A 13,974-nucleotide genomic window follows, 5' to 3' on the forward strand; every position below is an offset into this window, starting at 1 on the left:
CAAAAAGCAAACCGCTGCGTCTCTTCGCTGCCTGGCCAACACGTGGACCGCTGCCTCTATTCGCCGCATCACTAACTAACGAACGACTGCGTCTCTTCAGTGCCTCGCCAACTAACTAGCCGATACATCTCTTCACTGCCTCGCAAAAAAGCAATCACTGTGCCTATTGGCTGACACAAAAAGCAAAACAGAGCGTCTCTTCGCTCCTCGCGAAAAAGCACACCGCTGCCTCGGTTCGCTGCCTCGCCAACTAGCAAAGTGCTGCCGCGCTTCGCTTCCACGCGAAAAAGCAATCCGTGATGCCACTGCGCCACCTGCTGGACAAGCAAAGTGCTGCATCTGTCCGCTGCCTCGCAGAATGAGGAACCACTGTGCGTGTTCGCTGTGTCACAAAAAAGCAGACTGCTGAATCTGTTGGCTGCCTCACGAGCAAGCAAACTGCTGCACCTCTTCACTGCATCGCCAACAAGCAAACCGTGGCGTCTCTTCGCCACATGGCCAACTCACTAGCTGCTGCTTTTCTTCGATGCCTCCTAAACAAGCCCACCGCTGCATCTCTTGGATGCCTCGCCAACTAACTAACCGCTGCATCTCTTCGCTCCCTCGCCAAGATGCAAACGGCTGCGTCACTTCGCTGCGTTGCGAAGAAGCAAACCGCTGCATGTGTTCGCTGCCTCGCGAAATAACTAACCGGGGCGTCTCTTCGCTGCCTCGCAGAATAACTAACCACTGTGGGTGTTCGCTGTCTCACAAAAAAGCAGACTGCTGAATCTGTTCGCTGCCTCGCAAACATGCACGCCGCTGCATCTCTTCGCTGCCTCACGAACAATCAAACCGCTCTATCTGTTCGCTGCCTCGCACAAAAGCAAACCACGGTGCCTCTTTGCTGCCCTTTGCCAACAAGCAGACCGCTGCATCTCTTCGCTGCCTCGCAAGCTAACTAACCTCTGCCTCTCTTCGCTGCCTCTCCAAAAAGCAAACCGCTGCGTCTCTTCGCTGCCTGGCCAACACGTGGACCGCTGCGTCTATTCGCCGCATCACTAACTAACGAACGACTGCGTCTCTTCAGTGCCTCGCCAACTAACTAGCCGATACATCTGTTCACTGCCTCGCAAAAAAGCAATCACTGTGCCTATTGGCTGACACAAAAAGCAAAACAGAGCGTCTCTTCGCTCCTCGCGAAAAAGCACACCGCTGCCTCGGTTCGCTGCCTCGCCAACTAGCAAAGTGCTGCCGCGCTTCGCTTCCACGCGAAAAAGCAATCCGTGATGCCACTGCGCCACCTGCTGGACAAGCAAAGTGCTGCATCTGTCCGCTGCCTCGCAGAATGAGGAACCACTGTGCGTGTTCGCTGTGTCACAAAAAAGCAGACTGCTGAATCTGTTGGCTTTCTGCCGAACAAGCAAACTGCTGCACCTCTTCACTGCATCGCCAACAAGCAAACCGTGGCGTCTCTTCGCCACATGGCCAACTCACTAGCTGCTGCTTTTCTTCGATGCCTCCTAAACAAGCCCACCGCTGCATCTCTTGGATGCCTCGCCAACTAACTAACCGCTGCATCTCTTCGCTCCCTCGCCAAGATGCAAACGGCTGCGTCACTTCGCTGCGTTGCGAAGAAGCAAACCGCTGCATGTGTTCGCTGCCTCGCGAAATAACTAACCGGGGCGTCTCTTCGCTGCCTCGCAGAATAACTAACCACTGTGGGTGTTCGCTGTCTCACAAAAAAGCAGACTGCTGAATCTGTTCGCTGCCTCGCAAACAAGCACACCGCTGCATCTCTTCGCTGCCTCACGAACAATCAAACCGCTCTATCTGTTCGCTGCCTCGCACAAAAGCAAACCACGGTGCCTCTTTGCTGCCCTTTGCCAACAAGCAGACCGCTGCATCTCTTCGCTGCCTCGCAAGCTAACTAACCTCTGCCTCTCTTCGCTGCCTCTCCAAAAAGCAAACCGCTGCGTCTCTTCGCTGCCTGGCCAACACGTGGACCGCTGCCTCTATTCGCCGCATCACTAACTAACGAACGACTGCGTCTCTTCAGTGCCTCGCCAACTAACTAGCCGATACATCTCTTCACTGCCTCGCAAAAAAGCAATCACTGTGCCTATTGGCTGACACAAAAAGGAAAACAGAGCGTCTCTTCGCTCCTCGCGAAAAAGCACACCGCTGCCTCGGTTCGCTGCCTCGCCAACTAGCAAAGTGCTGCCGCGCTTCGCTTCCACGCGAAAAAGCAATCTGTGATGCCACTGCGCCACCTGCTGGACAAGCAAAGTGCTGCATCTGTCCGCTGCCTCGCAGAATGAGGAACCACTGTGCGTGTTCGCTGTGTCACAAAAAAGCAGACTGCTGAATCTGTTGGCTGCCTCACGAGCAAGCAAACTGCTGCACCTCTTCACTGCATCGCCAACAAGCAAACCGTGGCGTCTCTTCGCCACATGGCCAACTCACTAGCTGCTGCTTTTCTTCGATGCCTCCTAAACAAGCCCACCGCTGCATCTCTTGCATGCCTCGCCAACTAACTAACCGCTGCATCTCTTCGCTCCCTCGCCAAGATGCAAACGGCTGCGTCACTTCGCTGCGTTGCGAAGAAGCAAACCGCTGCATGTGTTCGCTGCCTCGCGAAATAACTAACCGGGGCGTCTCTTCGCTGCCTCGCAGAATAACTAACCACTGTGGGTGTTCGCTGTCTCACAAAAAAGCAGACTGCTGAATCTGTTCGCTGCCTCGCAAACAAGCACACCGCTGCATCTCTTCGCTGCCTCACGCACAATCAAACCGCTCTATCTGTTCGCTGCCTCGCACAAAAGCAAACCACGGTGCCTCTTTGCTGCCCTTTGCCAACAAGCAGACCGCTGCATCTCTTCGCTGCCTCGCAAGCTAACTAACCTCTGCCTCTCTTCGCTGCCTCTCCAAAAAGCAAACCGCTGCGTCTCTTCGCTGCCTGGCCAACACGTGGACCGCTGCCTCTATTCGCCGCATCACTAACTAACGAACGACTGCGTCTCTTCAGTGCCTCGCCAACTAACAAGCCGATACATCCGTTCACTGCCTCGCAAAAAAGCAATCACTGTGCCTATTGGCTGACACAAAAAGCAAAACAGAGCGTCTCTTCGCTCCTCGCGAAAAAGCACACCGCTGCCTCGGTTCGCTGCCTCGCCAACTAGCAAAGTGCTGCCGCGCTTCGCTTCCACGCGAAAAAGCAATCCGTGATGCCACTGCGCCACCTGCTGGACAAGCAAAGTGCTGCATCTGTCCGCTGCCTCGCAGAATGAGGAACCACTGTGCATGTTCGCTGTGTCACAAATAAGCAGACTGCTGAATCTGTTGGCTGCCTCACGAGCAAGCAAACTGCTGCACCTCTTCACTGCATCGCCAACAAGCAAACCGTGGCGTCTCTTCGCCACATGGCCAACTCACTAGCTGCTGCTTTTCTTCGATGCCTCCTAAACAAGCCCACCGCTGCATCTCTTGGATGCCTCGCCAACTAACTAACCGCTGCATCTCTTCGCTCCCTCGCCAAGATGCAAACGGCTGCGTCACTTCGCTGCGTTGCGAAGAAGCAAACCGCTGCATGTGTTCGCTGCCTCGCGAAATAACTAACCGGGGCGTCTCTTCGCTGCCTCGCAGAATAACTAACCACTGTGGATGTTCGCTGTCTCACAAAAAAGCAGATGCTGAATCTGTTCGCTGCCTCGCAAACAAGCACACCGCTGCATCTCTTCGCTGCCTCACGAACAATCAAACCGCTCTATCTGTTCGCTGCCTCACACAAAAGCAAACCACGGTGCCTCTTTGCTGCCCTTTGCCAACAAGCAGACCGCTGCATCTCTTCGCTGCCTCGCAAGCTAACTAACCTCTGCCTCTCTTCGCTGCCTCTCCAAAAAGCAAACCGCTGCGTCTCTTCGCTGCCTGGCCAACACGTGGACCGCTGCCTCTATTCGCCGCATCACTAACTAACGAACGACTGCGTCTCTTCAGTGCCTCGCCAACTAACTAGCCGATACATCTCTTCACTGCCTCGCAAAAAAGCAATCACTGTGCCTATTGGCTGACACAAAAAGCAAAACAGAGCGTCTCTTCGCTCCTCGCGAAAAAGCACACCGCTGCCTCGGTTCGCTGCCTCGCCAACTAGCAAAGTGCTGCCGCGCTTCGCTTCCACGCGAAAAAGCAATCCGTGATGCCACTGCGCCACCTGCTGGACAAGCAAAGTGCTGCATCTGTCCGCTGCCTCGCAGAATGAGGAACCACTGTGCGTGTTCGCTGTGTCACAAAAAAGCAGACTGCTGAATCTGTTGGCTGCCTCACGAGCAAGCAAACTGCTGCACCTCTTCACTGCATCGCCAACAAGCAAACCGTGGCGTCTCTTCGCCACATGGCCAACTCACTAGCTGCTGCTTTTCTTCGATGCCTCCTAAACAAGCCCACCGCTGCATCTCTTGGATGCCTCGCCAACTAACTAACCGCTGCATCTCTTCGCTCCCTCGCCAAGATGCAAACGGCTGCGTCACTTCGCTGCGTTGCGAAGAAGCAAACCGCTGCATGTGTTCGCTGCCTCGCGAAATAACTAACCGGGGCGTCTCTTCGCTGCCTCGCAGAATAACTAACCACTGTGGATGTTCGCTGTCTCACAAAAAAGCAGATGCTGAATCTGTTCGCTGCCTCGCAAACAAGCACACCGCTGCATCTCTTCGCTGCCTCACGAACAATCAAACCGCTCTATCTGTTCGCTGCCTCACACAAAAGCAAACCACGGTGCCTCTTTGCTGCCCTTTGCCAACAAGCAGACCGCTGCATCTCTTCGCTGCCTCGCAAGCTAACTAACCTCTGCCTCTCTTCGCTGCCTCTCCAAAAAGCAAACCGCTGCGTCTCTTCGCTGCCTGGCCAACACGTGGACCGCTGCCTCTATTCGCCGCATCACTAACTAACGAACGACTGCGTCTCTTCAGTGCCTCGCCAACTAACTAGCCGATACATCTCTTCACTGCCTCGCAAAAAAGCAATCACTGTGCCTATTGGCTGACACAAAAAGCAAAACAGAGCGTCTCTTCGCTCCTCGCGAAAAAGCACACCGCTGCCTCGGTTCGCTGCCTCGCCAACTAGCAAAGTGCTGCCGCGCTTCGCTTCCACGCGAAAAAGCAATCCGTGATGCCACTGCGCCACCTGCTGGACAAGCAAAGTGCTGCATCTGTCCGCTGCCTCGCAGAATGAGGAACCACTGTGCGTGTTCGCTGTGTCACAAAAAAGCAGACTGCTGAATCTGTTGGCTGCCTCACGAGCAAGCAAACTGCTGCACCTCTTCACTGCATCGCCAACAAGCAAACCGTGGCGTCTCTTCGCCACATGGCCAACTCACTAGCTGCTGCTTTTCTTCGATGCCTCCTAAACAAGCCCACCGCTGCATCTCTTGGATGCCTCGCCAACTAACTAACCGCTGCATCTCTTCGCTCCCTCGCCAAGATGCAAACGGCTGCGTCACTTCGCTGCGTTGCGAAGAAGCAAACCGCTGCATGTGTTCGCTGCCTCGCGAAATAACTAACCGGGGCGTCTCTTCGCTGCCTCGCAGAATAACTAACCACTGTGGGTGTTCGCTGTCTCACAAAAAAGCAGACTGCTGAATCTGTTCGCTGCCTCGCAAACAAGCACACCGCTGCATCTCTTCGCTGCCTCACGAACAATCAAACCGCTCTATCTGTTCGCTGCCTCGCACAAAAGCAAACCACGGTGCCTCTTTGCTGCCCTTTGCCAACAAGCAGACCGCTGCATCTCTTCGCTGCCTCGCAAGCTAACTAACCTCTGCCTCTCTTCGCTGCCTCTCCAAAAAGCAAACCGCTGCGTCTCTTCGCTGCCTGGCCAACACGTGGACCGCTGCCTCTATTCGCCGCATCACTAACTAACGAACGACTGCGTCTCTTCAGTGCCTCGCCAACTAACTAGCCGATACATCTCTTCACTGCCTCGCAAAAAAGCAATCACTGTGCCTATTGGCTGACACAAAAAGCAAAACAGAGCGTCTCTTCGCTCCTCGCGAAAAAGCACACCGCTGCCTCGGTTCGCTGCCTCGCCAACTAGCAAAGTGCTGCCGCGCTTCGCTTCCACGCGAAAAAGCAATCCGTGATGCCACTGCGCCACCTGCTGGACAAGCAAAGTGCTGCATCTGTCCGCTGCCTCGCAGAATGAGGAACCACTGTGCGTGTTCGCTGTGTCACAAAAAAGCAGACTGCTGAATTTGTTGGCTTTCTGCCGAACAAGCAAACTGCTGCACCTCTTCACTGCATCGCCAACAAGCAAACCGTGGCGTCTCTTCGCCACATGGCCAACTCACTAGCTGCTGCTTTTCTTCGATGCCTCCTAAACAAGCCCACCGCTGCATCTCTTGGATGCCTCGCCAACTAACTAACCGCTGCATCTCTTCGCTCCCTCGCCAAGATGCAAACGGCTGCGTCACTTCGCTGCGTTGCGAAGAAGCAAACCGCTGCATGTGTTCGCTGCCTCGCGAAATAACTAACCGGGGCGTCTCTTCGCTGCCTCGCAGAATAACTAACCACTGTGGGTGTTCGCTGTCTCACAAAAAAGCAGACTGCTGAATCTGTTCGCTGCCTCGCAAACAAGCACACCGCTGCATCTCTTCGCTGCCTCACGAACAATCAAACCGCTCTATCTGTTCGCTGCCTCGCACAAAAGCAAACCACGGTGCCTCTTTGCTGCCCTTTGCCAACAAGCAGACCGCTGCATCTCTTCGCTGCCTCGCAAGCTAACTAACCTCTGCCTCTCTTCGCTGCCTCTCCAAAAAGCAAACCGCTGCGTCTCTTCGCTGCCTGGCCAACACGTGGACCGCTGCCTCTATTCGCCGCATCACTAACTAACGAACGACTGCGTCTCTTCAGTGCCTCGCCAACTAACTAGCCGATACATCTCTTCACTGCCTCGCAAAAAAGCAATCACTGTGCCTATTGGCTGACACAAAAAGCAAAACAGAGCGTCTCTTCGCTCCTCGCGAAAAAGCACACCGCTGCCTCGGTTCGCTGCCTCGCCAACTAGCAAAGTGCTGCCGCGCTTCGCTTCCACGCGAAAAAGCAATCCGTGATGCCACTGCGCCACCTGCTGGACAAGCAAAGTGCTGCATCTGTCCGCTGCCTCGCAGAATGAGGAACCACTGTGCGTGTTCGCTGTGTCACAAAAAAGCAGACTGCTGAATCTGTTGGCTGCCTCACGAGCAAGCAAACTGCTGCACCTCTTCACTGCATCGCCAACAAGCAAACCGTGGCGTCTCTTCGCCACATGGCCAACTCACTAGCTGCTGCTTTTCTTCGATGCCTCCTAAACAAGCCCACCGCTGCATCTCTTGGATGCCTCGCCAACTAACTAACCACTGCATCTCTTCGCTCCCTCGCCAAGATGCAAACGGCTGCGTCACTTCGCTGCGTTGCGAAGAAGCAAACCGCTGCATGTGTTCGCTGCCTCGCGAAATAACTAACCGGGGCGTCTCTTCGCTGCCTCGCAGAATAACTAACCACTGTGGGTGTTCGCTGTCTCACAAAAAAGCAGACTGCTGAATCTGTTCGCTGCCTCGCAAACAAGCACACCGCTGCATCTCTTCGCTGCCTCACGCACAATCAAACCGCTCTATCTGTTCGCTGCCTCGCACAAAAGCAAACCACGGTGCCTCTTTGCTGCCCTTTGCCAACAAGCAGACCGCTGCATCTCTTCGCTGCCTCGCAAGCTAACTAACCTCTGCCTCTCTTCGCTGCCTCTCCAAAAAGCAAACCGCTGTGTCTCTTCGCTGCCTGGCGAACACGTGGACCGCTGCCTCTATTCGCCGCATCACTAACTAACGAACGACTGCGTCTCTTCAGTGCCTCGCCAACTAACTAGCCGATACATCTGTTCACTGCCTCGCAAAAAAGCAATCACTGGGCCTATTGGCTGACACAAAAAGCAAAACAGAGCGTCTCTTCGCTCCTCGCGAAAAAGCACACCGCTGCCTCGGTTCGCTGCCTCGCCAACTAGCAAAGTGCTGCCGCGCTTCGCTTCCACGCGAAAAAGCAATCCGTGATGCCACTGCGCCACCTGCTGGACAAGCAAAGTGCTGCATCTGTCCGCTGCCTCGCAGAATGAGGAACCACTGTGCATGTTCGCTGTGTCACAAAAAAGCAGACTGCTGAATCTGTTGGCTGCCTCACGAGCAAGCAAACTGCTGCACCTCTTCGCTGCATCGCCAACAAGCAAACTGTGGCGTCTCTTCGCCACATGGCCAACTCACTAGCTGCTGCTTTTCTTCGATGCCTCCTAAACAAGCCCACCGCTGCATCTCTTGGATGCCTCGCCAACTAACTAACCGCTGCATCTCTTCGCTCCCTCGCCAAGATGCGAACGGCTGCGTCACTTCGCTGCGTTGCGAAGAAGCAAACCGCTGCATGTGTTCGCTGCCTCGCGAAATAACTAACCGGGGCGTCTCTTCGCTGCCTCGCAGAATAACTAACCACTGTGGGTGTTCGCTGTCTCACAAAAAAGCAGACTGCTGAATCTGTTCGCTGCCTCGCAAACAAGCACACCGCTGCATCTCTTCGCTGCCTCACGAACAATCAAACCGCTCTATCTGTTCGCTGCCTCGCACAAAAGCAAACCACGGTGCCTCTTTGCTGCCCTTTGCCAACAAGCAGACCGCTGCATCTCTTCGCTGCCTCGCAAGCTAACTAACCTCTGCCTCTCTTCGCTGCCTCTCCAAAAAGCAAACCGCTGCGTCTCTTCGCTGCCTGGCCAACACGTGGACCGCTGCCTCTATTCGCCGCATCACTAACTAACGAACGACTGCGTCTCTTCAGTGCCTCGCCAACTAACTAGCCGATACATCTCTTCACTGCCTCGCAAAAAAGCAATCACTGTGCCTATTGGCTGACACAAAAAGCAAAACAGAGCGTCTCTTCGCTCCTCGCGAAAAAGCACACCGCTGCCTCGGTTCGCTGCCTCGCCAACTAGCAAAGTGCTGCCGCGCTTCGCTTCCACGCGAAAAAGCAATCCGTGATGCCACTGCGCCACCTGCTGGACAAGCAAAGTGCTGCATCTGTCCGCTGCCTCGCAGAATGAGGAACCACTGTGCGTGTTCGCTGTGTCACAAAAAAGCAGACTGCTGAATCTGTTGGCTGCCTCACGAGCAAGCAAACTGCTGCACCTCTTCACTGCATCGCCAACAAGCAAACCGTGGCGTCTCTTCGCCACATGGCCAACTCACTAGCTGCTGCTTTTCTTCGATGCCTCCTAAACAAGCCCACCGCTGCATCTCTTGGATGCCTCGCCAACTAACTAACCGCTGCATCTCTTCGCTCCCTCGCCAAGATGCAAACGGCTGCGTCACTTCGCTGCGTTGCGAAGAAGCAAACCGCTGCATGTGTTCGCTGCCTCGCGAAATAACTAACCGGGGCGTCTCTTCGCTGCCTCGCAGAATAACTAACCACTGTGGGTGTTCGCTGTCTCACAAAAAAGCAGACTGCTGAATCTGTTCGCTGCCTCGCAAACAAGCACACCGCTGCATCTCTTCGCTGCCTCACGAACAATCAAACCGCTCTATCTGTTCGCTGCCTCGCACAAAAGCAAACCACGGTGCCTCTTTGCTGCCCTTTGCCAACAAGCAGACCGCTGCATCTCTTCGCTGCCTCGCAAGCTAACTAACCTCTGCCTCTCTTCGCTGCCTCTCCAAAAAGCAAACCGCTGCGTCTCTTCGCTGCCTGGCCAACACGTGGACCGCTGCCTCTATTCGCCGCATCACTAACTAACGAACGACTGCGTCTCTTCAGTGCCTCGCCAACTAACTAGCCGATACATCTCTTCACTGCCTCGCAAAAAAGCAATCACTGTGCCTATTGGCTGACACAAAAAGCAAAACAGAGCGTCTCTTCGCTCCTCGCGAAAAAGCACACCGCTGCCTCGGTTCGCTGCCTCGCCAACTAGCAAAGTGCTGCCGCGCTTCGCTTCCACGCGAAAAAGCAATCCGTGATGCCACTGCGCCACCTGCTGGACAAGCAAAGTGCTGCATCTGTCCGCTGCCTCGCAGAATGAGGAACCACTGTGCGTGTTCGCTGTGTCACAAAAAAGCAGACTGCTGAATCTGTTGGCTGCCTCACGAGCAAGCAAACTGCTGCACCTCTTCACTGCATCGCCAACAAGCAAACCGTGGCGTCTCTTCGCCACATGGCCAACTCACTAGCTGCTGCTTTTCTTCGATGCCTCCTAAACAAGCCCACCGCTGCATCTCTTGGATGCCTCGCCAACTAACTAACCACTGCATCTCTTCGCTCCCTCGCCAAGATGCAAACGGCTGCGTCACTTCGCTGCGTTGCGAAGAAGCAAACCGCTGCATGTGTTCGCTGCCTCGCGAAATAACTAACCGGGGCGTCTCTTCGCTGCCTCGCAGAATAACTAACCACTGTGGGTGTTCGCTGTCTCACAAAAAAGCAGACTGCTGAATCTGTTCGCTGCCTCGCAAACAAGCACACCGCTGCATCTCTTCGCTGCCTCACGCACAATCAAACCGCTCTATCTGTTCGCTGCCTCGCACAAAAGCAAACCACGGTGCCTCTTTGCTGCCCTTTGCCAACAAGCAGACCGCTGCATCTCTTCGCTGCCTCGCAAGCTAACTAACCTCTGCCTCTCTTCGCTGCCTCTCCAAAAAGCAAACCGCTGTGTCTCTTCGCTGCCTGGCGAACACGTGGACCGCTGCGTCTATTCGCCGCATCACTAACTAACGAACGACTGCGTCTCTTCAGTGCCTCGCCAACTAACTAGCCGATACATCTGTTCACTGCCTCGCAAAAAAGCAATCACTGGGCCTATTGGCTGACACAAAAAGCAAAACAGAGCGTCTCTTCGCTCCTCGCGAAAAAGCACACCGCTGCCTCGGTTCGCTGCCTCGCCAACTAGCAAAGTGCTGCCGCGCTTCGCTTCCACGCGAAAAAGCAATCCGTGATGCCACTGCGCCACCTGCTGGACAAGCAAAGTGCTGCATCTGTCCGCTGCCTCGCAGAATGAGGAACCACTGTGCATGTTCGCTGTGTCACAAAAAAGCAGACTGCTGAATTTGTTGGCTTTCTGCCGAACAAGCAAACTGCTGCACCTCTTCACTGCATCGCCAACAAGCAAACCGTGGCGTCTCTTCGCCACATGGCCAACTCACTAGCTGCTGCTTTTCTTCGATGCCTCCTAAACAAGCCCACCGCTGCATCTCTTGGATGCCTCGCCAACTAACTAACCGCTGCATCTCTTCGCTCCCTCGCCAAGATGCAAACGGCTGCGTCACTTCGCTGCGTTGCGAAGAAGCAAACCGCTGCATGTGTTCGCTGCCTCGCGAAATAACTAACCGGGGCGTCTCTTCGCTGCCTCGCAGAATAACTAACCACTGTGGGTGTTCGCTGTCTCACAAAAAAGCAGACTGCTGAATCTGTTCGCTGCCTCGCAAACAAGCACACCGCTGCATCTCTTCGCTGCCTCACGAACAATCAAACCGCTCTATCTGTTCGCTGCCTCGCACAAAAGCAAACCACGGTGCCTCTTTGCTGCCCTTTGCCAACAAGCAGACCGCTGCATCTCTTCGCTGCCTCGCAAGCTAACTAACCTCTGCCTCTCTTCGCTGCCTCTCCAAAAAGCAAACCGCTGCGTCTCTTCGCTGCCTGGCCAACACGTGGACCGCTGCCTCTATTCGCCGCATCACTAACTAACGAACGACTGCGTCTCTTCAGTGCCTCGCCAACTAACTAGCCGATACATCTCTTCACTGCCTCGCAAAAAAGCAATCACTGTGCCTATTGGCTGACACAAAAAGCAAAACAGAGCGTCTCTTCGCTCCTCGCGAAAAAGCACACCGCTGCCTCGGTTCGCTGCCTCGCCAACTAGCAAAGTGCTGCCGCGCTTCGCTTCCACGCGAAAAAGCAATCCGTGATGCCACTGCGCCACCTGCTGGACAAGCAAAGTGCTGCATCTGTCCGCTGCCTCGCAGAATGAGGAACCACTGTGCGTGTTCGCTGTGTCACAAAAAAGCAGACTGCTGAATCTGTTGGCTGCCTCACGAGCAAGCAAACTGCTGCACCTCTTCACTGCATCGCCAACAAGCAAACCGTGGCGTCTCTTCGCCACATGGCCAACTCACTAGCTGCTGCTTTTCTTCGATGCCTCCTAAACAAGCCCACCGCTGCATCTCTTGGATGCCTCGCCAACTAACTAACCACTGCATCTCTTCGCTCCCTCGCCAAGATGCAAACGGCTGCGTCACTTCGCTGCGTTGCGAAGAAGCAAACCGCTGCATGTGTTCGCTGCCTCGCGAAATAACTAACCGGGGCGTCTCTTCGCTGCCTCGCAGAATAACTAACCACTGTGGGTGTTCGCTGTCTCACAAAAAAGCAGACTGCTGAATCTGTTCGCTGCCTCGCAAACAAGCACACCGCTGCATCTCTTCGCTGCCTCACGCACAATCAAACCGCTCTATCTGTTCGCTGCCTCGCACAAAAGCAAACCACGGTGCCTCTTTGCTGCCCTTTGCCAACAAGCAGACCGCTGCATCTCTTCGCTGCCTCGCAAGCTAACTAACCTCTGCCTCTCTTCGCTGCCTCTCCAAAAAGCAAACCGCTGTGTCTCTTCGCTGCCTGGCGAACACGTGGACCGCTGCCTCTATTCGCCGCATCACTAACTAACGAACGACTGCGTCTCTTCAGTGCCTCGCCAACTAACTAGCCGATACATCTCTTCACTGCCTCGCAAAAAAGCAATCACTGGGCCTATTGGCTGACACAAAAAGCAAAACAGAGCGTCTCTTCGCTCCTCGCGAAAAAGCACACCGCTGCCTCGGTTCGCTGCCTCGCCAACTAGCAAAGTGCTGCCGCGCTTCGCTTCCACGCGAAAAAGCAATCCGTGATGCCACTGCGCCACCTGCTGGACAAGCAAAGTGCTGCATCTGTCCGCTGCCTCGCAGAATGAGGAACCACTGTGCATGTTCGCTGTGTCACAAAAAAGCAGACTGCTGAATCTGTTGGCTGCCTCACGAGCAAGCAAACTGCTGCACCTCTTCGCTGCATCGCCAACAAGCAAACTGTGGCGTCTCTTCGCCACATGGCCAACTCACTAGCTGCTGCTTTTCTTCGATGCCTCCTAAACAAGCCCACCGCTGCATCTCTTGGATGCCTCGCCAACTAACTAACCGCTGCATCTCTTCGCTCCCTCGCCAAGATGCGAACGGCTGCGTCACTTCGCTGCGTTGCGAAGAAGCAAACCGCTGCATGTGTTCGCTGCCTCGCGAAATAACTAACCGGGGCGTCTCTTCGCTGCCTCGCAGAATAACTAACCACTGTGGGTGTTCGCTGTCTCACAAAAAAGCAGACTGCTGAATCTGTTCGCTGCCTCGCAAACAAGCACACCGCTGCATCTCTTCGCTGCCTCACGAACAATCAAACCGCTCTATCTGTTCGCTGCCTCGCACAAAAGCAAACCACGGTGCCTCTTTGCTGCCCTTTGCCAACAAGCAGACCGCTGCATCTCTTCACTGCCTTGCAAGCTAACTAACCTCTGCCTCTCTTCGCTGCCTCTCCAAAAAGCAAACCGCTGCGTCTCTTCGCTGCCTGGCCAACACGTGGACCGCTGGGTCTATTCGCCGCATCACTAACTAACGAACGACTGCGTCTCTTCAGTGCCTCGCCAACTAACTAGCCGATACATCTCTTCACTGCCTCGCAAAAAAGCAATCACTGTGCCTATTGGCTGACACAAAAAGCAAAACAGAGCGTCTCTTCGCTCCTCGCGAAAAAGCACACCGCTGCCTCGGTTCGCTGCCTCGCCAACTAGCAAAGTGCTGCCGCGCTTCGCTTCCACGCGAAAAAGCAATCCGTGATGCCACTGCGCCACCTGCTGGACAAGCAAAGTGCTGCATCTCTTCGCTGCCTCGCAGAATGAGGAACCACTGTGCGTGTTCGCTGTGTCACAAATAAGCAGACTGCTGAA

Source organism: Apteryx mantelli, unplaced genomic scaffold (assembly GCF_036417845.1).
Source record: "Apteryx mantelli isolate bAptMan1 unplaced genomic scaffold, bAptMan1.hap1 HAP1_SCAFFOLD_39, whole genome shotgun sequence".
Lineage (NCBI taxonomy): Eukaryota > Metazoa > Chordata > Aves > Apterygiformes > Apterygidae > Apteryx > Apteryx mantelli.